The sequence below is a fragment of the Rhipicephalus sanguineus genome, chromosome 11 (genome assembly GCF_013339695.2).
Source record: "Rhipicephalus sanguineus isolate Rsan-2018 chromosome 11, BIME_Rsan_1.4, whole genome shotgun sequence".
In the NCBI taxonomy this organism is placed as follows: domain Eukaryota; kingdom Metazoa; phylum Arthropoda; class Arachnida; order Ixodida; family Ixodidae; genus Rhipicephalus; species Rhipicephalus sanguineus.
In genome coordinates this window covers 26,970,135-26,994,455 of record NC_051186.1, presented here as the reverse complement: position 1 = coordinate 26,994,455, position 24,321 = coordinate 26,970,135, and the positions used below count along the sequence as shown (strand labels likewise).

General features: G+C 48.3%; 1 pseudogene; it reads right to left on the bottom strand.

Moving 5' to 3' along the window:
* Positions 1-201: 201 nt before the first annotated feature.
* LOC119373823 (uncharacterized) overlaps positions 202-24,321 on the bottom strand; it is a 110,621-nt pseudogene continuing 86,501 nt past the window's right edge.

The window sequence follows — 24,321 nt, the reverse complement described above, 5'->3', positions numbered from 1 at the left end:
TAAAAAGAATCTCCCTATACTTAAGACTCATACTCAAGATTGCGGCGTGTTATCTTGAGTATATATATGCCCTCTGCTACGGCGTGCCTCACGATATTATGGTTCTGGCACGCAAGGTATTAATGTGCAGCGGTGGGCATATCGTGTGCCCGACAAGACATGTTTTAGCCCCAGGGCAAATAAGCAGACAGAGACAGCTGGTCATGTTTCTCAGACATTTAATGCCTCACAAAAGAGTGGGAAGGGGGGTTAAAGTGGCTGGTGATGCAATACATGGGGGATAGGTCGTTTCCCACACATACTTCAGTATAATACATGCTGTTCCTTCCACGTGTGTATATATAGCGATTTATTTATAGTATTTATATTCATAGACAAAAAATTAAAGTCCACACCAGGTAGTCTCGCAATCATTTTTTTTTTCCTTTCGAGAAACAACTTGTGCTTGGTAGCGGCTCTTTTTTTTAAGTCAAAAGTAAAGACAGATACAGAGGACTTGATCCCCATACCATTCAGGGATCGATCAGGCAAGAATCTACAGCTTCACGACGCATTCTATCTCGCTTTTCTTTGGCCGAAACAAACCTAAGCACACTAAGCACGTTCCGGACCATGATTCTCCAGCTCTTGGCCGTCACAACTCTTGGTCCGCACGCTGGCAACAAAGACGGTGTCACTTCCAACCTCACACATATCTCCTGCGTTCAAACACTCTGTGTATCTTTCTACCTTTTTTTTTTCTTTTAACCCCGCTAGATTTGAGGATTGTGCCAGGCAGAGAGCAGCCTTGCCTTGGCAACGGAGGCATCCTGAGTTTCAAAGGCAAGAAAAGGTACATATTGAAGTCAAACTCTCTCTCCAAGAGCAAAAAAGTGCCCCACTCCAAGCGCTTGAAGAGGGGCTGAAAGGCCAAGCATCCGTCACACTGCGGAAAAAGGCTTTTTTTTTTTCTTTTGTCACTGACGTCACAAAACGAACCAACAGAAAAATAGACATGGTCATTGAACGAACAGCTTCTACACACTTGCTAAGGCGACTCGCTTCCAGACCGGAACGGTGGAGGTGGCAGAACGCTGCCAACAAATCCAGCCAGCCCGGAATAAAACAGCCCGTAATGGCGGTTTGTCTCCAAGGTGTGGTGGAAAGGGAAAAATGGGGTAAATGGCTAACCAAGGTTCACCTAACGAGCCTACAACAAAAAAAAAGTGTATCATCCACGAAGGCAACAAAAGGGTACAGTGTGTGAGAGACATCAGACGGACAACGGCAGCCGCTGAGGCAAAAACAGAAAATTGAGGGAACATGGGGATTCAAACGGGGGAGGAGGGGATTCCCTAGTGCGTCCTAGTGACGCGTCTCACGCCCAATGACTCCTTCTCAGAATCCATCTCAGTGGACTGTACAGCCGTCTCTTGGCTAGAGAAGACCGCCGGCCTCGAAGCACTGAAAACCGGCGGTCCTGCCAGGCCCAGGTGAAAAACAGCCTCACCTCGCTTTTAGATGACGTCACCGCACCCGTGGCCGAGGCTCTCTCCGTATCCATCATCGCCACTTCCCATCAAACTCGGGCTCCAGTATGTCACAGCGGCACGCACACATTTTGTGGACCTTTCCTTCTCCGTTTCTCTCTCTATAATTCATCATCGCACCCCACGAGCGCATCCTCTCTCAGCTTCTTCATCCTCATCGACACCATCGTCTTCTTAGCCGACACGAACCAAGAGGAGAAGGCAAAATGGAAGGTTGAGAGAAGAAAGAACTATGAACGAAGCTTGACGTCAACGTCTGAGACAAAGAGATAGACAGGATACATCAGAGAAGAAAACTGGGTAGACAGTCAATAAAAGGAAAAAAAAAACAGCAACAACAACAATAACAAAAAACCAAGAGAGAGAAAACAAAAACAAACATGGGTTTGCACTTTGTTGAAGTCCATAGTAAAAAAATTGTCCTAAGCTTTTGTCTTTTTTGTCGTCACTGTTTGCGTGCGTGTTTTGTATGAGAGTGTCGTGTGTATGTGTGCACTTGTGTCCCGTGGTCGAAACGGCACTGGTTTCATCCGTGTTGATATCCCGCAGGGTCTCATCAAGATCACCACCTTCCTCGTCGCCTCTCTTCTTCTCCATCTTTTTTTTTTTCGTTTTAGCTTTTCTTTCTTTTTTTCTTCTCCTTTTCCACTTCCCTGACATCCCTGACAATGTGTGACTTGTGCGTCCAAAGAAACACGTTCACATTCAACACTACAGTTGTCGTCTGGCTCCAATGGTTCCTCCCAAGCTCTCTGTCATGCTGCTTTGGTAAGATGCACATCCGTCGTTCCTGGCTCCTTTCACAACAGCTTCACCCTGATCTGTTGGAATAAAGAAAGAAAAGAAAACGGAGACTTAGCACGTATGACAGTGACATTTAAGTTCACCAAGGTCTAGCTTAACAAAAATGGAGTAGCCAACATGAAAATTCTTAGGCAGACTTAAGAGCATTTAGATGAGATATGGCCCATTTGAAAAATTTCTGTAACCAATGCTCGCCAACTCTACACTAGTAACTAAACTTCGCGATCACCCTAACACAGTACACGTGAAACGCAAACCTGATAATGACAGTTTCGGAAAGTAGCGTCATACCTACTTCGAGAAGTAAAACTGATTCAAATACGTTTTAAAAAGAGCGTCGGAAAGCAGTACGTAAAATTTTAAAGGCCATTTTTACCTAAAGAATTCAACTTCGCCCCAGAAATGGGTAGAGTGATTGCATACAATGCCGCTAGATAACGTACCAATGAACAGCTTACGTGAATGTTGCTGGATGATTACACGAGTAGTGAAAAGAAAGCCCGATTACGAATTAGTCGCGTAGCTTAAGCAGTGCATATTGCTGATCTACCTTGTATATCCTCTGGTATCGTCTTTATAAAAGTGCGATATCCATTTTTACGCAGAGCTTTGTTTTGCAGATATGACGCTTAAGTTTATATTCGTATTCATAGCGATTGTTTGAGATGACGTGCTAATTAGTGTCAAAAATATGCAGCATGCTAAAGACGAGTTGTCTTGACCTTTTTTGAATGTACTGAACAGAAGCAACGACTGGCATTCCAATGATTTATCTGTTCTCTTTTATATTGAGAGAGAATCCAAAGCAAGAGCTTCCTATGAAAAAGCAATACGATGAACAGCGCCCGTTCAATCTCTTGACCCTATTTGGGTCGAACCAGTTAACATATGTTTATCAGCGTTGTTGAGATACAAGCACTTGAAAGCCTTATACAGGGACAACTTAATTGTGTTTATGAATTCCCCGGCGCACACGACAAAAAGGAAATAAGTGAAAGAGTATCGATGTCCATATCAACAACACTGCGGGACGTTTTTGAGATGCGCTCAAGAAAAACCGAGCTAAGAAGTGTGACGACAAGGCACCACTCCCGCAGCGATCAATACTGGCAAAACGCGAGGCAAGGGAAAAGTGCGAAAATGTCACGGAAATCGTGAACGTCACACGTTCACATCATGTCACGTTCACGTCGTCGACGTCGTTGCTTTCGCCGCGAAACAAAAATAAGAATAACCTGGCTGATTGATTGATTGAATGATTGATTGATTGATTGCTATAGCGGCACTCGTGATAAGAATGCCACAGAGGGATTATTTTGACACTCTGGGCTTCCCTTTTCGTCAAACCGATCTCATTCTATTCTGCGCCTACGGGAATGCGGCCGGTAGGGAGTTCGGAGTCGATCCCATGACCTTGCGCTCAGCGGTGAGCTTCTTCGATTTACCAAGTCCCGGACGCGTCCCGGACCAGTCGCCGGCGGCCCGCGGACGTCTCGGCTCAAAGGTAACTACGTCACATGGCGCCGTTATCACGTGATCCAAGAGTCCCGAGCCGCCCGACGGGCCGTCTGCGCACTCGTGCTAAAAATGCTGCGGCCGAGTCCGCTATGGCGTCTGCTACGCCGTCTGCTCCCTCTATGGCTGCAACACCAGCCACAACACCAACCCAATCCCGACCGCAACGACGGTTAGGTCGTGAATGATACCTGTGTGCGTTGTGGCACAGCTTACCAAGCAAACTACTGAAGCACGCGCGCATCGAAGACGCGCGTGGGCGTTCCGTCGCTGTTTTTTCTCGCGAGCACCGCGCGTGTTTCACCGACCTACAGAAATACGGACATGCTCGACGCGGCTCGCAACTCCGACGACAAGAAATGGGTGCGAAAACAATGCGAAATCCGGAAACGTTCGAGAAGCGGACAGAAAAGCAAAACGAGAGCAAGAGCACGTCAAAAACTTCCCGTGTCCAACTTAAGATGGCCGCACGCGTGACGCACCGCGCCGTCGTCTGCCAGCTGCCAGAAAGAAATCGTTCGGACAGTCCCGGGCCGTCCGCAGGCCGCCAGGCACGCGAGAAACGAAGATGCATCCGAGCGGTCCCGGACCAGAGGGCGGAGCTTCCGGTTGGTCCTTGAGAAAAACGAATGCAGCGCCGGCGTCCGGGGCCGTCCGGGACGTGTAAATCGAAGAAGCTCAGTGACGAGGCAGGTTGAAGTCAGCCGGCAAACACAGTTACTGCAACACTCCGAAGCGTTGCCACAGAACTTGTGGATCGCCACTCGTTAAAAACGCGCTATAAGATTCCCGAGCTGCTTTGGCATGCTCTGCGTCTTGGCCAAGGTTCTTTCTCGACCTTCTAGGCTCGCGCTTGATCGCTCTTTCGTGCGCTGGCCTGTCTAGCTTCGAGGTCGCTTACGCGCGAAGCCGCCGCCGAAGGCTTTGCGTAACCGGCTGAGAAAATGAGTGGGGAAGAGATAAGCCGGCCTCGGGCGAGAAAGACACACAAGTGCAGCGATATGGCGCGAAATTCGCAGCAGCCGCGACAGTTTTGTAGAGCCCCGACGCTAACGACGTTTTCAGGTGCAGATAGAGGTTAACTACACTCGCTTACAACCGAAGAATAACCTCCTCACACAGCCGTCGCTGTTCGAACCAGAGATAATTTGCACAGACATCCCATCCAATCACGTGTGGTCATGTCCGTGACGTCAAACACTTTTCGCCAGATCCAGATAGTTGGTGTACCCATTGTTAAAAAAAATCACAGCATATCCACGAAGTGAATTATGATGAGTGGGCGAAGCTGCGGAGGTTCATCGGTAAACCGTGAATCTTCCATGAATTCTGCCCAGTACATCCTTACCGACGTGAGATCGGGCGCGTTTATACTAAAGGTTCGATGAGAGTTATGACGACTTGCAGCTCACTTTAATTTTACATGTACGCTTTGAATTTTCATTGTTTAATCACGCACAGGAGAAATCGCACACACGCACTACCTTGGAGGTCAAAATCCAGTGCCTATATATACGGGGTGGTCAGTGAACGGTTGTGCAGCGCGAGCGGTCGGTTTCAAAGAAGATAGTCTTTCTTGGGGAACTTAAACGCAGAAATTTTGGTCTGTCTTTCTGTCTCTCTTTCTGTTTGTCGGCACGTCCCTCGATTCAGCCACTCGGCCAAAGTTGAACCACTTGCACAAGGGCCAGCCATCGTGAACGGCTCACTAGGTTCATACTTGTGTACATGGTTGATCAAAAAGCAAACATTACGCATATCTGAGGCGCAACATCAGTAGGTAAGTATTAGGTTGTGTGTTCCTTTAATAGAAAATACATAGATACGTAATTCTAGAGACTATAGTTTCTTAAGCTGCGCTGAAAATGCGACTGCGCCGAAACTTGACTTCCACTGTACGAGTGCCATGGGGCGCCGCTCTGGCATTCCTGCTTTACCCAGGCGACGTGAATATAAAAGAGTGTGTGGAGAGTACTCGTTGAGTGCGGACGTTTCTTCTGCTTCGGCGCTTCGCGCCAAACCGCGTGTTCGGGCTGGCTGGCGTCCCCGCCGGTCTTGCCTGCTGCTGCGCCGGGACTACCAGCCCGCAACACAGCATTCACGTTTCCCGACGTATTGCCAGATGGCGTTCATATCTCACGCAGCGCCTCTTCTATCGTCTTTAGACGACATTTGCAGCGAAGCACGCAGATACGCGGCCAATTTTTTTCAATGAAGACGCTGCCTCGCGACGCTGCCTGCGTCGGCGCCGCAGCGCCGCGAGGCAAGATAGGGGGGGAGGGGGGGGGACCGTAGCCATGAGGCCATGCGAAGCCGGAGCACTTCCACGATCGCGTTCCGTTGGCGTTCGTTGAGCATGCTACCGACCTCGCGTCGTGGAACGCGAAGAGGGACGCTACGCGCGTCGTATCTTCCATCTAGCCTGGCCGTTAATTCTCACAGGGCGAGCGGGGAACGCGGTCGACAGGCGGGCGAGAGGGGGGCAGCGTAGGAGAGGAGAGAGAAGGGGAGGGGACGCGCATGCGCTCGAGCTCATTGCGGCGTTGCGCAGGAGAGAATTTCGGTATGTCTAGCCCGCGTTTCAGAGGAAGAGTGGAAAGGGGGAGGGGAGAGGGGTATGGGAGAGGGGAAGGTGAGAGGGTGAGTGGAGAGGGAAAGGGGAGAGGGGTAGAGGACATGGGGAATGGTGAGGGGGAGTGGAGAAGAGGTGTGTGGAGAGGGTATCCGCATGCGCAGTAAGGGTGGTCACGCCGCACACCACCACCACCACCGGACAGATACTATCGTTTACTGCCGGCTGCCGGGAGATACGCCGGACAACGGACGCGTGACAAGGTTAGACTAAGAGGAGCTACGCCCCTAAAACAGGTCACTGACCAATGTCAAAACAAAACAAATTGACGTTTCGGGATCCGTACGGATTCCTTCTTCACAATGTATGGTGCACCCATGTATGGTGTACCCATCTATACATGGTGTACTTAATATATGGTGTACCCACAATGTATGGTGTGTGGTGTACCCATACAGACATGTTCGTGTCGCTGGTTTTAAATCGAAAAATTGAACGTCCAAGTGAATTTCATCAGGGACTCTGACACCACTGGTTAGATAAATTTTACCTTTTTTTTGTAGGAACGACGAGCCTTTTGTTTTCGATATACGAGGTAATTTCGCATTAGTACAGAAAAACTACTTATGGCTCGAAAGGAAACCAGCCTGCACGACTCTCTTACACAGGTGATTGACAAGAGCGCCGCGTTTTTGCAGTCGGAACTTGTAGTTTGTAACATTCCAACACTGACAGAGACAGAAGATTTTATTCTTCTTCTTTCTCTTTCCCCTGTTCCCCCGCCAAAGCAGTTCTTCGTCGTCTTTGAGTCGCTACACTCTCCCTGGCTTTGTTTTCGTCCCTCCGCTGGATATAGGGAATCACATTGCTGATGGCAGCTATTTCCATGCCACCGTCTTCCGTTACGTAGCCGATGGTCTTCAGTATTCCGTCTTTTGTAGCCGTCTTGGTCACCTTAAATGGTCCCAACAGTTTTGTACTATGACTGTCATAGCCTTTCCGTATCAAAACTAGATCACCTAGAGTAATATTGAGGATCTTGTTGTTATGACGCTTGTCAAACGCTCGTTTAAGCGACTCCCTGTGTTTTCTTTGGCTCTCTGCAGTCTTCTTGGTCTCCTCAAGGTGTAGTTTTGTCTTGATTTCCAGCGTGTCGTCTGCAGGCAGATACGCCGGTTCACCGAAGGCCGCATACTGGGGACTGCATCCCAAAGCACTTGTATGGGATCTATTGTGATGCGACACTGCTGCTTGTAGGCAACATTTCCACCCTCCTGGGAATTCCGGGTACATGCTTATGTATTGTTTTATGTCCCGTATGACCCGCTCTGCGAGCCCGTTGGCTGACGGGTGGTATGGGGCTGTGAACTTCAGAGTGATGTCTTTTTCTTGTGCCCACTTAGCAAGTTCCTGGCTCCTAAATGCCGATACATTGTCAGATACAATGCATTTCAGTCCCTTAAACATGTCCCTATTCAGTAGTGCTATGACGGTTTGCGCATTCTCCCTTCCTGGCTTGGCTGCAACAATCCTTGAGCATTCGTCAATGCATACTAAGAAAGACTGAGTTCTCCTCACGCCTTCGCTTTTTTTCTTTAGCTCAGCGAAGTCAACATGGACGGTCTCAAACGGCACACTTGCGTGAGGTGGGAATATCATAGTGTCCGTTTTCTGCTTGTATTTAGCCCTCTTGAGTTGACAATTGTGACAGGAGCTGATGTAATCGGCGACATCCTTCTTCATTCCTGGCCATGTAAATCGCCTTCTCAATTTGTAATAGGTTCGCCAAAACCCATCGTGTCCTCCTGAATGTGGGCTGTCATGATACAGCTCAAGGACCTTTTGTACCAACGTAGCTGGAACCTGGAACTTTCCTCCTATGGGCATCAATTGCTCTGTACCTTCCCAGAGCTTGAGTAAGTTCACACTTTCCTTTTTCCCGCAGCCACTGATTACAGGAAGCCGAGAAAGTGCATCGGCATCTGACAATTCTTGCGCGCTTCTGTGTGCGACTTCAAAGTCAAACTGCTGGATTTCACTGATCCATCGGGCTATTCTCCCTTTTGGTTGTGAAACATTCAGCAAATGGGTAAGTGCCTGATGATCAGTGAATAGTTTGAACTTTGTACCTTCGATGTAAGATCGAAAATATCTCATTGCTAGAACAACAGCCAATGCCTCCTCTGTTGTGCTGTAGTTCTGCTCTGCCTTCGTAAACGTATACGAATTGTAGCCAATACCTTGCGCTCCTCTTTCATGTTTTCGCTGATACAGAACAGCACCTGCACCGAAGTTGGAAGCATCTGTCGTCAGTTCAAAGGGAAGAGCGAAATCGGGTAGCGTAAGGATCGGATCTGATGATATGGCTGATACTAAGTCATCGTAAGCCTTTTCACATTCATCAGTCCAAATAAAATCTGTGTTCTTGTGAAGCAAATTGTTCAATGGTTTCGCTCGGGCCGCAAAATTTTTTATGAAGTTTCTGAAGTGTCCAGCGAGCCCAAGGAAACTCTGAGCGCGTGTACACTATCTGGCTTCTTCATGTGCCTTACGCGCTCCACGGATTCTTCCTTAGTGCTTTTAGTAAATCCATCCAGGACGCGTCCAAGAAATGTAATTTTTGTCTTGAAGAACTCACTCTTCCTAAAATTTACTTTCAGTTTAGCTTCGCTCAGTGCGATCAAAACAGCAGTCAGATGTTCAGCGTGAGACGTTTCATCTTTTGAATAGACTAATATATCGTCGACGTAGACGTTGCAAAATACACCAAGAAAGGGTTTCAAGACGCCATTCATCATCTTTTGAAACCAGGCAGCGCTGTTCTTCCACCCGAAAGGTAAGCGGTTGTACTCATATATGTCAAAGGGAGTGACAAAGGCCGTGTACATTTTATATTCCTCTTCGAGTGGTACCTGCCAAAATCCTTTGCAAAGATCTATTCTGGAGAAGACTTTGCAACCTCCCGTTTCCTCAATTATTCCACCAATTCTTGGCATAGGAAAAGGGAATAGGTCCGTTTGGTGATTCAAAATTCGGTTGTCTGTACATAGTCTCAAAGATCCATCTTCTTTAGGAGCCAGCGTAATTGGTGAGGCGAACGTAGACACCGATGGTTGTATTATGCCAGCATCTAACATCTTTTGGATCTCACTTTTCAACCAAACTTTCTTCTCGCGTGACATGTTGTAAGGCTTTCTCCTGACCGGTGTAACGTCTTTCAGCTTGAAAGGAACGGAAAATTTTGTTGTTGCTGGTGGATAGTTGCTTAAGCAGACAAGTTCGGGGAACTTGCGGCGGACGTCGTCTTCACATGTAATAAGGCGATCTGCGATACTCAATGAGGCGCACGTCTCTTTCGCCACAGTCACTTCATCATTCCAATAAAGGTTTAATTTTAGGGTCTTCATATCAGGTCGGGAAAGCAAAAATTTGTAGTCGCATCCTTTTACTACAAGAGCGTCAATGTCAGCATTCTGGCCTTGAAAAGAGACACTTGTTCTCACCCATTTATCGTAAATTTGTCTCGTCCCATCAAAACTTTGTACTTGTACCGACCTCCCTCGAATAATTTCTTTCCTCTTTACAAGTGCCTCATTTATGACAGACACAGATGCCCCACTATCTACGAGAGCATCAACATCTTCACCATTTACCTTTAGTTTGATATACAGAAGGTTAAGGGCCGTTAGAAAAACAGTCTTCAATTTTGTCGTCAGGTGGGACTGTGCACCCTCTTTTATTCGTTTTTTGTTTCAGCTGCATCTGGATGCGAAGAAACCATATGCTCTTGGTCGTTATTGGCATCAGAGATTACATTGACCACTCGGTTTCGACCATGCCAATTGTCAGGATCACGTGACCTCCAAGGTGCCCTGTCGGGATGGTAATCTGGCCGACGTGGGTTCTGGGAAGTCGAATCAATTGAGAGTTTCCTGAAAGAAACTAGAAGTTCCTCGACAGTTTTTGGCGATTGCACTTGTGCCTGTCTCTGGAGTTCCTTAGGAAGGCCGTGAATAATGAGCGGTACTATCGCCGACTCCGGAAGTTCCGGGTTTGCCATTTGAAGAAGCCGCCTTTTCTCATAAAAATACTCTAGGGGCTTTCCTGATCGAAATTTGTAAAAAATTGCTCGGTCCCACCTTTCAACGGGGATTTCGTCGAAAGCTGCCAGGAAACTGCTTTTCCATTCAGTCGGTCTCGTGTCCAGCGTAGTGAAGCTCGTACCACTTTCGAGCCAGTCCGGCAAGGAATGGACGCATGTTCCTGATGCGCTCACTGGATTCTTGCCACGAGTTGTCCTCACACGCGTGTTCATAGAACTTGATCCAGGTGTCCGGCCTTGTGCTTTCACCATCAAATGGATCAGGCTTTGCTATCTCCTTGTTGGATCTTTGTTGTGCCTGGATGACGGCAAGAAGACTGTCCATGAACTGCTGCTGTCGCTCTGCGTGCTGCTGCTGACGGTGGAGCATTTCCATGAGGCATGAGCCAACGGAATAATCTTCTTTGCTTGGCGCAACCCTTGACGATGCTTTCAAAAGCGGCCTCATGATGTGTTCTTGAAACTCGGAGTACTTCAGTTTCATCTTCACCGATGGTTGGTTGTCGATCTCCTCCGGCGTCTTCCCGGCTTTCTGAGCGACGAACTCACGTAGTTCGGAAGTCGTGACACTTTCAGGCAATTCATACGTTTCTTCATCCACGTCGCACGTCGAAAAATATGGCCTGTCACTTGAACTTCGGGATAAAGTCAAAGTTATCCACATAGTTGCGTTCTTAATCCTGTCGAAGACTGCGCCAATGTAACATTCCAACACTGACAGAGACAGAAGATTTTATTCTTCTTCTTTCTCTTTCCCCTGTTCCCCCGCCAAAGCAGTTCTTCGTCGTCTTTGAGTCGCTACATAGTTATTCCTAGGTTGTAACCGACGACAGATAGACTGCATGCCTGCCCGATATACATGCAACGTGTCGTCAGCGCTGCACACATACATGAATCACCAACAAGCCCGACTTCCGAACCTTTTTGCAATACAGACAGGAGCGACGCTCTCTTCTCTGGCAGACATCGAAAACAGTACTTCATACGGAATAATCGGCCCCACTAAGAATACGCAAGCACGGATCATGCTAGTTTTAGGGGCGAACCTCCTTAAGGCGGCACCCATTCGTCCCTCGTAGTCGTAGTAGTCGTAGTGCGTAACCAGTCTTACGCTTTGACCTCCAAGGTGGTGCCGGTGGGAGATTTTTCCTGTGCGTTGTTGAACAATAAAAAATTCGCAGCGTGCGCGTTAACTAAAAGCCGAATTCTTCTGTCTCTCATTCCCCATAAGCAGCCATTGGCATGTTCCAGTAGGAAACGTTAGTAGAAGTAGACGTGTAAGTGTTAGCTAAAAGCCGACTTCTGTCTCTCATTCCCATTAGCAGCCATTGTTTACCTCCAAGGTAGTGCCTGGTGAGATTTCTCCTGTGCGTGATTAAACAATAAAAATTTTGTTCAAAACGCCGTTGATTGATGAAATAAACCAACAAAAGACGCCAGATGTTTTGTAAAAGCAAAACGAAAGAACGCCAGATGTTTCTAAAGCAAAACGAAAAGACGCCAGCTGCTTAACGAAAGACGCCAGATGTTTTCTAAAGCAATGGTTTTCTAAACAATGAAAATTCGCAGCGTACATGTAAAATTAAAGTGAGCTGCAAGTCGTCATAACTCATCGAACCTTTAGTATAAACGCGCCCGATCTCACGTCGGTGATGATGTACTGGGCAGAATTCACGGAAGATTCACGGTTTACCGATGAACCTCCGCAGCTTCGCCCACTCATCATCATTCACTGCGTGGATATGCTGTGATTTTTTACATGACACAGGATTAGCTTTCTGTATGTCTCGAGATGGGAGCGTAAGGTGGTGAAAGAGCGCCGGCTACAGTGTTTCGTGGCTATACAACGCGTCGAAGCACGTACCAGCTTCGCTGCAGAGTATTGGCAGCAAGCCGAACGATGTCATTTATTGTGGCTGCAGTATGCAAAGCGAAGTGACAACACATCAGCAAGAATAAAAAAAAGGCGCCTGACAATAGCCATGCCCGAAACGAACAAAATGAAAGGGGAGACGTCCGTTCGAAGACTCTCCGCCGCCGTACGTACTATACGCGTATTTCCCAAGCATCCGCAGTAGGAGCGTGCGGCGATGCTATTACGGTCGCGCGTACCGGTTTTATTGTTACGGCGTGTCCGGCCGCTTTGACGGCGCTCATTAAGTCGTAACCGCTCGGCCGAGCTGGCCCGGAAAGATGGAGCGCGTCCGAAGCGCCATTTTTCCCCGCCATGGCCAGCACGCATGATAGCACGCCTCTCTTGCATTTTATTCCGCCGCAGTTACACACAGACACAACATTATTATTATTATTATTATTATTATTATTATTATTATTATTATTATTATTATTATTATTATTATTATTATTATTATTAACCTGTAAATAAAGATGTATACGGGCAAAAGCAGGAACGTTAACTGGTTAGCTAACCTGCACTAGTCAAAGGGGACGTAGGTTCGTACTTTCTGCCGACACGCACACACAAAAGAAGCATTCAGCATCCTGTCACTCTCAAGCACTCCTGTAGAATAGTGCGTCTCAAACACAGCGGCAACGCTTTGGTGAAACCGCAGCCTTGTACAAATCGCACATACCCGCCACGGTGGTCTAGTGGTTATGGCGCTCGACTGCTGACACGAAGGTCGCGGGATCGAATCACGGCCGCGGCGGCAGCATTTTCAATGGAGGAGAAAATGCCCGTGCACTTCGATTTAGGTGCACGTTAAAGAACCCCAGGTGGTCAAAACTTCCGGAGCCCTCCACTTCGACGTCCCTCATAATCATATCGCGGTTTTGGGACGTTAAACTCCAACAATTATTATTGTTACGCATCGCACATGCAAATACACCAATGCGAAAGAGCAAATCGAAAGAGAGCAGGCTTACAAGTGCCGCCGTATGGCGTACGCTAGCGATAGATGACCCGATGTGTTCCTAACCATATACACGGCTGCATTACAGCGGTCTGCGTGCCGGCGCAATGCCCGTCACTCGCTTACGCGCAGTGATGGTGTGCGTATCGCGCTACAAGGCGGAGACGCGTATGCGCTCGACTTCTTTTCCGCTTGCCGAGAACGTCAGAGAAATAGACGTATCAGATCGGAAATAGAGAGAGAGAGAGAATTTATTTACAGAAAGGCAGAGAGGTCGGCCTGAGCTATAGTTTGCTCTGGCCTGCTACTCTACACTGGGGAGGGGGGACAGGGGAGCGAAAGAGTGATGAATGACGATGGTAAGGTAGGGAGATGAGAATATAGTTCGTGGCGCTGGGGCAAATCTAAAGACGTGCATCCAGTCCAGTGGCTTGTAAGAAGGCTACGACTGCATCGATGACCACACTTGTGCTGCTGACGTCAGGCCAAGGACCTAACACAACCTCATCGGTTAAAGGCCTACTAGATCGGAAATAAATTCGCAAAGCGGAAAGCGAAAGCCACCTCTATTAGAAGAAGTACAGTACGTTTCATGGCTGAACAACTTCGAAATTTATACCGACACTATCGTCCACCGCATTTCTATTTTCGAGCAAAGCACGACGCTGTGACATTACTGATATCACTAGTTGTCATGATTACCCGCGACACACTAACCGCTGTTCTCTCTTACGAGACTGCTGCTTAACTGAGCCGCGTCTGTGGGTCATTTGCCGTTCGCGATGCTGACGCCACTTACGGTTAGATGAGCGGGTTCGCACATTACAAAGGCGCCGCAATAACAAATAAGGAAGAACACAGTGATAAGCAGTTGGAGTTTCCAGAACCGGGTTAACCACCGCACTACGTCGTAAAAGTGCGCGCTTGAGTAAACGCAGTGACATGCGCCTGGTGGCACATTAACAAATCGCATTAGGTTACTCCTTTTTAAGTGTCTCTGTGTTAGCCAAAGCGCTGGAGATCGTCTGCTAGAAGTCTTCATTGCACTATGAGAAAACGAGATGCCTTGCCGAACAGCTCACATAGCAAGTGGATCATCGCACTTAGCTCGAGTAATTATACAATGAATTCCACATCGAACGTTTTAAACGTACCTAAGCCGACGATGGGCCGCTCAGCCGGCCAACCAACTAGGAGCAATAAATACAAACAAAAAAACAGTGAAGCAGCAACTAAAAACAAAGAAAATTAAGAGAAGCAAGTCTGAGAAACTGCAGCGCAGAAAACACTCAGACGGAACAAAAACGATCGTCTGTGTGTTTATTGCTGTATTTTGCCAAAATTACGTATACCAGCAAGCCCAGCTCGCCACTTTAATCAAGAGGGGGAATAGTGGTCAGTCGGCCAAGTAAAGGTGGTATTTCTCAAAGATAACAGAAGTAACAGAAGAACAGATAACGGACAGGTAGATGAGGAGTGGAGACATCGTAGAGGCAGCCGTGCGAAGCCAGCGCCCTGCCCTTGCCTGGCGGAGAATCTCCGCGCGCGCTGAGTATATGAGCGCGCCACAAGATGGCGACACGTCTCAAGGCACCGGAACACGCACGCTCCTCGAAGAGAAACATCCAAGCCAAGCCAAACGAATCAGCGCGTCAACCGACGCGAGGAAACATGAAATCGATTCCAACGAAAGGTATCATGTCCCGCGCGCGCTAAGGCGACCAAAAGAAAACATATATCAAGCAAACCTCCTTCACCGAAGAGTGGCCTCGCGCGAAAGGCGTGTGCTCTGGTAGAAGCGTAAGAACGGGATTGGGAAAAATCGTGAGTGCGATGGTTATAGATTCGGGCTGCGTCAGCGTTGGCAATATTAATTTGTCTAGTTTCCACTTTAAACAAAAGCTCCACCTGTAAGCACATTTGCCCCGAGCCTACATGATCACAGTGTTGCTCGAAACACGAAAATAAAAAGGAATCTGTTACACACCCCGTCTTTCCACATTGCGTACAAAACGGCAAGAAATGCTCTCTCTCTGAAAAACTACCGTAACTTAAAACAGAAGGGGTCGGATTTAGCCAGAACGGAGACACGGTGTTTGAGATAGTAAAGACTGGCGACATTACAGTGATTCCCGCGATAGCTGCGTAAGCGTGTATCCCGTAAGCGTGTATCCCCAACGCCGTCTATCCCGTACGCTCTAAAACAAATACCTTCCTGAAGTCATTTTTCCTTCAGGCTGCGCAAGACTGGAACTACCTTGCCGCCCACATCGCCATGTCATCTCACTTTGCCCAATTTAAGACTGCCGTAAAAGCCATATTTTATCCTTGTAAATGTGATCTACTGCTGTTTTTCTATTTTGTTGTTATTGTTGGTTCTGTTTTGCTTTTTTTTTTTAATCTATCATGTTTCCTCGGGACGAATAAACGAAGGACTTCGACAGCTATTCGCCCCTCCTTCAATCGCACAGCAGCAGCAGCAACAACTACAACAACTACAACAACGTAAACAACAACAACAACAACAACAACAATAGAAAGACGACAGCTGGTGCACGCGTTTGAAAGTAGGAACTATTCACTTGAAACATACTAACGAGGAAAGAGAGTAAGTTATGCTGTTTCAAAACAAAAAACCGCATTAAGCTGAGCGCAACGAGGTCAGAAAGCCCATAAAGCGTTGTTGACTGAACAAAATTGGTTTCGCGTTTTATGGGGCACCTTGTACGCGAACCCTTCCGGTCTTTGCTAACTGTGGCTGCTGTTTTGCCGGATAGTTAACACACACACGGGGCAGTTCCCGTACAACCAATCGGCTTTTACTGTTGCAGCCCTATCTGTGTTACTCCTACACATGTACCGGTAGCTGGCTGTGTTCACTCAGGTTATTTTCAATCAGTAATTTTTATTTACCGCTTCAAAGAGCGGAGGCTATGGCAAGAAAAAGCTGTAGTGGCTTTCACTAATCCTCAAGGCGCATCAGAGTTGAGCAGCATCTCTACTGACTTGCGCAGAGAAGAAATGAGCTCATCCTCAGAAAGATATGGAACGAAAAAAAAAAAATTATGGCAGCTTTGCACACTAGTGGTACCAAGCCTGAAGGACGAGCAGAGCTGCTTCCTTGTTTCTCTTTATTTTCCTCTTTCTCTATGTTTCTTGTATTTCTTATCTATTTCTTTCTACTTCTCGCTCTTTCTATATTTCTGTCTCATTCTTCCCTTTCTTTGCTTCTCTATTATTCGCTTCCCATTTCTTTCTATCTTTTTTTCTCTCTCTCTCTCCGTTTCTTTCTCTCTATTTATTGCTCTCTCTCTTTCTGTCTTACGCTCTATTTTTTCTCTCATTTCTGTGTGTTTCTGTCTATCTCTTTCTCTCTCTGTCTATAACTTTCTCTGTATTTCTATCTTTTTATGTCTTTATCCCTTCTCTCTCTTTCACGTGTTTCCCGTGTTAACACCTCGCTGAGCAGAATTCTCGCTTAACGCTCGCGCCTACTGTATTCGGGGCATGCCCAATTCCCGTGGCACATACCCGCCTGAGGATTTTGGTTCGTGTTGGACAGATTACGGACGCCTTAAAGAGCTCCGCTGCTAAAAAGGACAAAAACGCCTTGAACTGCACAATTCGATTATCAAAGGTGCAGTAACACGGTGTCTTACTTTCTAAGTGGAGACAGAGGGTCCCAAGACGAGAGCAAGAACACTGCCGCGCCTCAGAGCATCCCGAATAATGTAACAACAGGCTTACAGCCAGTTTCGGAGCTTATACCGCACCACGACCTCGTGACCCAGGAAGCGATCACGTGAGAGCAGCGACTGGGCGTTTTGGCAATCGCTCCGATTCGCTCGACTGTCTGCTACACCAGTCCCCACAACGAGAAGCAGCTTAAGTGGCGATCGGGTGAGCCGGAGCGTGTATCATGGAGCCGTCATGTGCTCTCACCATGTCATCATCCTTTGGAGCAGTATAAGCTCAGAGGCTTGCTGGCATTCTTTCTCTACAATTAACCGTCATTTAACGCACAAAATAAATAGAAAATAAAACCGGTTCGCTTACAAAGTGAGTGAAATATAATGGTGAGTGCACGCTTCGAAGCCCAATTTCGACGCTTTATGTTCGACTTCCCACGACGTCATTGTATTTTGATGTTGAAAATAAAATTGAACTGAACCAGATGAATTGACGATACCGTGAAGACTATATAGCGCCACGGTTGGTTCAAGTAACTTTTCTCCGAGACTGTCGACAAACATATGTGAAACGTCCACGCCGGTGCCCATCACAGCAGGCAATCCACTTGAAGCTCGCCAAGGCTGCGCAGCTTGAATGCTAGACGACGCACATCGTCGTCGACGTATCGTCTCGCAGCGCTGTCGCTTCCAAAGCCGGTGGCGGAAACCTTCGCCGTCAGTCGGCCGGAGGTCACGCTCGACTTTTGCCCTTTTTGCGTATGCAAAGGTGTTATGCTTCAGATTAAAACAATCGCGAAACGAAGCCGGCCGCGGCTTTTCGCCGTACACTCTTCGTGGAACACGCTTGCTCATTCTGGCACCTCGCTATTGACATTTACTATACGCACTTGTACCGAGAAAGAAGAAGGCGCGCCTTCGATATCGCGCGCACTGGCGGCGTCACAAGACTCATCTGCATCGCTGCACGCTCGAGTCGACCGCATTGCGCAGACGCAGTGTCTTATTAAAGAGACCGACAACTGCCCAGAACATCAAATGAGATGACTCCACTGATGGAAAGATTGTCCGTCGCATTGACTGACACCAACCTTGTTCTTTTCGTGAGAGCTGGATTTATATTTTTATTTCTTAATCGAAAGTAGCTAAAATGACCTGCGGCGCCTCTGGCGGCAAAAACATTATCGATCCGATGTATCCGGCCACGTGACCGTTGATTGTTGTACGCGGTCGACGATTTTTCTGTTAGTATTAAAATATTGTTCGTTTCTTTATATTAAAAGGTGTTGCTCCATAAAGATGTACATATACGCATGCGCTAGTAGTGTGCATTAAAGTGGCGCTGCCTTCGCGTGACGTATTGATCCCACACTCGTCAGCGCGTCTTGAGCAACTTTTCAGCGTGCTCATGCAACCGTGCACGCAGTTTCCAGGTCGCTAAAATTTTGGAGTGACATAGTTTTGCTACCCGCACTTCGTCTCAGAAATGACGCGCGCTGCTACTCGTCGCGGCCGCGCATATGCGTAGTGACCTTTTCGATGACTTGGCTTGGCTCGTGCATCGAGGAAGTAGCGACGCCAGGACAAGCCGCCCATGATACAGGCGCAGGCAACCTTGGACGCATGCGCACAACGCGGTACAAATACAGGGAAGGTGTATAATGCCACATCATCTCATTGTAACAGCTTGTTATTTTCAAAAATAGTTCAAATGCTCCAAATAAAGGTAGTTAAGCATACAGGAACTCCTGCGAAAGCAGAACAACGATCGCGAGAAGGGCTGGCGGCATCGCTATCAATTCTCAGCGTTGCTGGAGGAAAGGTGCGTCCGTGTTTAGAGCCTTTCAGGTCGAAAAATACTGCTTGTAAAATAAATCCGTGCTTTTGGGATTAACTACTGCAGCTACAAAAACTGCGAAGGGTGAGCTTTCTATCGCGCCGAAAAAAAAAAAAAAAAGACGGGTCGACAAAAATCAGTTGTCAGTCCCTTTAAGGAGTTGCACCACACTTGTAGGAGACCGTGAGATAGATAAGCGAATGGCGAATTCTGCGATGCGCTAACATGCTTCGCCACTGACTGCGCGCGCAATCAGACGTTGGCTCTGATTCCGCGCAACGAATGAGCGCTATAAAGAAAAGCTATTCCCCACCAGCACAACCTTGTTTTTCGCCACCTGTGTCAGTTTCCTATTTTTCTGTAGCTTTCACACCGGATTCTTACGGTTCATTACCGGTAAAGGCGCACAGTGGACAGGTCATTGTTAAAGCTAACACACTTTTGGTACACTAATCTATTTTAAATGAAGTATGACAAAAACCTACGAAGTAAATTATCATGAAATGTACGTCCAACTGATTACATCAGTTCCTTGCGTCCGGCAAAGGCAAATGCTTTCTTCTAACGGCGCACCGTAATTTTTTTCAATGTCTCCAGTTAAAAATGCAGTTTCATGCAAGGTTTGAAACCCGGACGAGACACACAGGGCTACTCGTACTGCAAGACGCAAAACACGCGCACAATCCTGTCGCAACAAAGAGAATGAAGGAGCCGGCCGACAAGAAAGACGACGTCTCTTCAAGCACGCCGCAGGGAAACATGTCATCGGGCCAAAAGAAAAAAAAAAACAAGGGCAAAAAAGGAGCAGAGGAAGATGGAACAGAAGCAGCGTGAGTGGCGGCCCCATTAATATCGCGCGCCCCCACCGTCGCGGGGCATCATCGTCGCCGGTGGAAGAAGCACCGCTCCCAGTTTGTCCTCGTTTGCTGGGACGTCGTCTAACCATTGACATGGCGCGGCGGCAGAGCCACGCCGATGTCGTGGGCGACAAGCAGGGACGAGGAAGACCCGTGTCCTCGCGAAACCAAAAAATCCTATCCACACACTCGCGACACGAATCCGCTCGCTCGATCTGGTCGCGGCGGCCTGTCCCTCCTCGAGCGCAGGTCGCACCGCCTTCATACTCGCGACGCGAGGGAGGAGGAAAGCTCGGAGTGCCGCTCCTGCGAATGCCAACTCGTTCTCCGTTTTATTCCTTTGTTTCGCTTCGCCGAGATCTGTGTGCAGCGGCCGCTATTGTGAACAACGTGACGAGTCAACGGCCCCGAGAGAATTACCCAACGGCGCCCACCACGCGAGGTACAGCCGAGCTGCGATCAGGCAGCCTTCATTATATTTATCACAGGCAGAAGTATCATAACTAAGGGATGGTCTCCGCATTATTTTTGATTAGTCAGTCACTTATTTGGTTTTGTGCCTCTTTTTGGTATACCTTGTACAGTGAGTCAGTGAGTATGAACTTTAAGGTGCTGAAGGCCCGGCCAATCAATCCGGCGGCTAGTACAAGGGAAATTGTTTTATGCTGTCGTGTTTTCTCAAATTTTATTTATTCTGTTTTGATAGAAATAAAGTTTTAGTTGGGAGACAGCGCCCGTGTTTGTCGGAACGATACGTGGCACACACAGCGTCGGCAGTTTTCCGCAGCCAGTTGGTTCCAGGCACGCTCGTCCAATGAGACGTTTGCAGAATAGTCTGTCCTGTAAAGTGCGATGCGCTAATGTAAGCCGCCAACTCGTTTGTGACGGCCGGAACATCGCAGTGCATGCGGCAACCGAGCCCTCGACAAGTATCAATTCAGCGTGGATTCGCCTGAATCCGTACGTACTTGCATTAGTGCGTGTATTGCGAAAATAAATAACACTATGAATTACACATTGCGCAACATATTGTCACGTGGTCGTGACGTCGATGAAGACAGCAGTCGGCGTTTGCAGGATGAAACTGTTTATTTGGCCGAACTTGTGGCCGGAAAATGAGAACTATAACTACAGCAATACACGCTGTACAAATATAGCGGCGAACAGGGCGTCGTCCGTCGATCAACTGACAAGCAGTCAAGCGCGTCGGCTTTTATACAGGCGCTATCGAACTTTCCAGCGATATCGCTGGTGGCGGCGTAATCTCTAGACAAAGCTGCAACATTCGCGTGCGGGGCGCAATCTTAACAAACCGATCTACTACAATCGCGACGCTTCTAGAACACTACTTCGCCTACAGCGTCGAGCGTTGATAACCGTCCCTGCCGGTCAAACCCGAATACATCAAAACAAGACAAGAAGTGGGCGTGGCATTGCCCCCCTCTGAAAAAGCATCGTCCCGATGCTTGTGAAAGAACATAGAAGAGAAAAAAAAACAAGTGCATACACAAATGAAAATGAGAACTATAACTACAGCAATACACGCTGTACAAATATAGCGGCGAACAGGGCGTCGTCCGTCGATCAACTGACAAGCAGTCAAGCGCGTCGGCTTTTATACAGGCGCTATCGAACTTTCCAGCGATATCGCTGGTGGCGGCGTAATCTCTAGACAAAGCTGCAACATTCGCGTGCGGGGCGCAATCTTAACAAACCGATCTACTACAATCGCGACGCTTCTAGAACACTACTTCGCCTACAGCGTCGAGCGTTGATAACCGTCCCTGCCGGTCAAACCCGAATACATCAAAACAAGACAAGAAGTGGGCGTGGCAATATACGCAACGCATTCTCTCGTATGGCCTGAAATTAACCGCTGTACTAAGGCTTAATTCCCTTCAGGAAGATAGCAACATGTCCCTGAATTTTCTTTTTTCTTTCCCTTCGGCAGGCCTGATTCGCAATAAAGGGGCAGTATATTAAAGAAAACCAAAGGGCACAATTGCGTAAGGGCAAACAACAGCACATGGGGTCCAAAACAGCCGCACACTGCTGTACAAGCCCGGAAACGCTGACGCATGCACGCATGGGCAGACGGGAGGGAAAGCGCGCCGCCGCTGCCAGCAGCTGCAGCAGCAGCCTTCGTGTATAGCAGCGGGACATGAAATATCGCGCGCGCACATTCCTGCCCTTATCCGCTTCGGCGAAGGTCGAACACTCAAAGCGACGGTGACAAACGGTGCAGGCAGCGCAGCCGGGTGTTCCCAACTTCGGTGACGAGGAACGCCCGCATCGCCGACTTCCACGTGTAGTATACGAAAGTATACCTGCGCCAGGGACACCCCTGCCCTGCGCTGTACACACTCGCCAACGACAAACAAACAAGGCTGGCATATGGGAACGCCTGGGCGTATATGTTCAGCATGTACGCATTTGCGTATGCGAGCTCAGCGTCGCGCGACCCCTGCGCCGCTGGTACGGGCACAGCACAGGTGGTGAGGCAGACCTTTCAAGCGAGAACGAATGCAACAACGACAACAACAAAAAGGAGGGCACCTGAAAACAACAGTGCTCGCCTGCACGCAACCATCGCGAAAGCGTTAAGTTCCCGAGCTGCGGTTGCGATTTCGCAACCGCAGCTGCGAAATGCGTGCACGTATACTTTCTCTCTCATTGCATGCTCGTCTTAAGATTACTGCTGGCATAGGTTTGTAAATGAAGCTGTGATCAGCATCAAATTACCGTCATGCGCTTCACTCACACTCAGCCAGGTGATAAACCAAGCTAATACCTCCGTGGGATTACCATTAAAAATTGATCTATCTATCTATCTATCTATCTATCTATCTATCTATCTATCTATCTATCTATCTATCTATCTATCTATCTATCTATCTATCTATCTATCTATCTATCTAATCTTCACACTCAGACTCACAGCGTAAACGTAATGTGGGACGCATTAGAGGCTCATTTCACACATTGGACTTTACACGGAACATCACGGCGACGGCGAAAAGGATCGATATGCGTGTTTAGTTTTCGTGTCCCAATAAGAAGAAAAAAATCACACAATCTTCGCTGAAGGGGACCATGAGGCGATGCGAAGCAGCGTTTCGGCATGTCGAGCCCGCGTTTCAGAGGGGAAGTGGAGAGGGGGAGGGGAGAGGGAGAATGTGGAAGAGGGGAAGTGAGAGAGGGAGCGAGGAGAGGGGTAAGTGGGAGAGGAGGCGTGTGGAGAGGGGTTCGCGCATGCGCTGTAAGGGTGGTCACGCCGCACACCACCACCACCGGTTTGAACTCCGCCATAAGATGCTTCGCATCTAATAACGTATGTAACCTTTCCACAGCACCGCCTGGCCGGGACTTTCTTGCCAGCATGATTCTGATACCGCCTCGGACCAATCAATGGCATTTTCGATTGTGGGTCACGGTCATAGGCCACACTGATAGCACCCGCCGCGGTGGTCTAATTGTTATGGTGCTCGGGCGCTGACCCGAAGGTCGCGGGCTCGAATCCCGGCCGCGGAGGCCGCATTTAGAGGGAGACAAAATGCTCGAGGCCCGTGTGCTTGGATCTAGCTGCACGTTAAAGAACCCCAAGTGGTCAAAATCTTCGGTGACCTCCACCAATATCTCTCATAATCGTATTGTGGGTGTGGGACGTAAACACCCAAGCAATTAAAGAAAAAAGCATTAATAGCTGCAGCCATCCTAATCCATGTCGTCACACTTCGTCAACGTAAACTTCCTTAGGGCAAGTACTGCTGAGAGAGAGAGAGAGAGAAGCTGATTGGGAGAGTTGGTGCATCATATTCTTGCATTGCTTTATCGCAACTCAGTTTGAGCATGAAGAAAAGGGACATATGCATGTAAGCAAAGAAAAAAAGACTCGACGGGACGAGCGCGCACGTCGCCTTCGAGACGGCCTCTCGATCGGTCACTCTCGGAAGAAAGCTTCGCAAGTAGTTGGAAAGTCGCTAAAGCCGCGTCGCCTGCTCGAAAAGCGTAACCGTGGGGCCAAAGCGGACCACTGGACCAGGAGAGAGAAGCAAGCAATAATAAAAAAGGCACGTGTTTGTGTTTTAAAGAATAGGGGAAGAGCACGCTGGAAGGGGCCATCGAATAAATAGGCGGCTCCAATCGAGAGCGACAACAATCAGACAAAATCGGCGGCTGCTGTGCCAAACAGAAGAAAGGGCACACGCCAGCAGAACGCCATTTAGTTGCGAAAACAATAAGAACACGTAGCAAAACACCGACAAAAAAAAAAGAGGTAGAGAGACAGCGGTGCCAAAACGTCCGGACGGCCTTCGCACCCTTGTCCAGGGTGTACGGCACTCAGGCCAGCAGGCCTCCTGTGCAAACAAACGAGCTGTGAGGGCGTCCGCGTGTGTTATTAATGCTTTCTCCCGTCCTTTCCGCTCGCAAGCACAGGCGCCGGTACCCATACAGAGCGCGGAAAGAAATTGACGCTCCATTACGTCCGCCACCACCGGGCTCGGTGAGCCATCGCGATCGTTGCCGTTTCTGCCGAAGCATG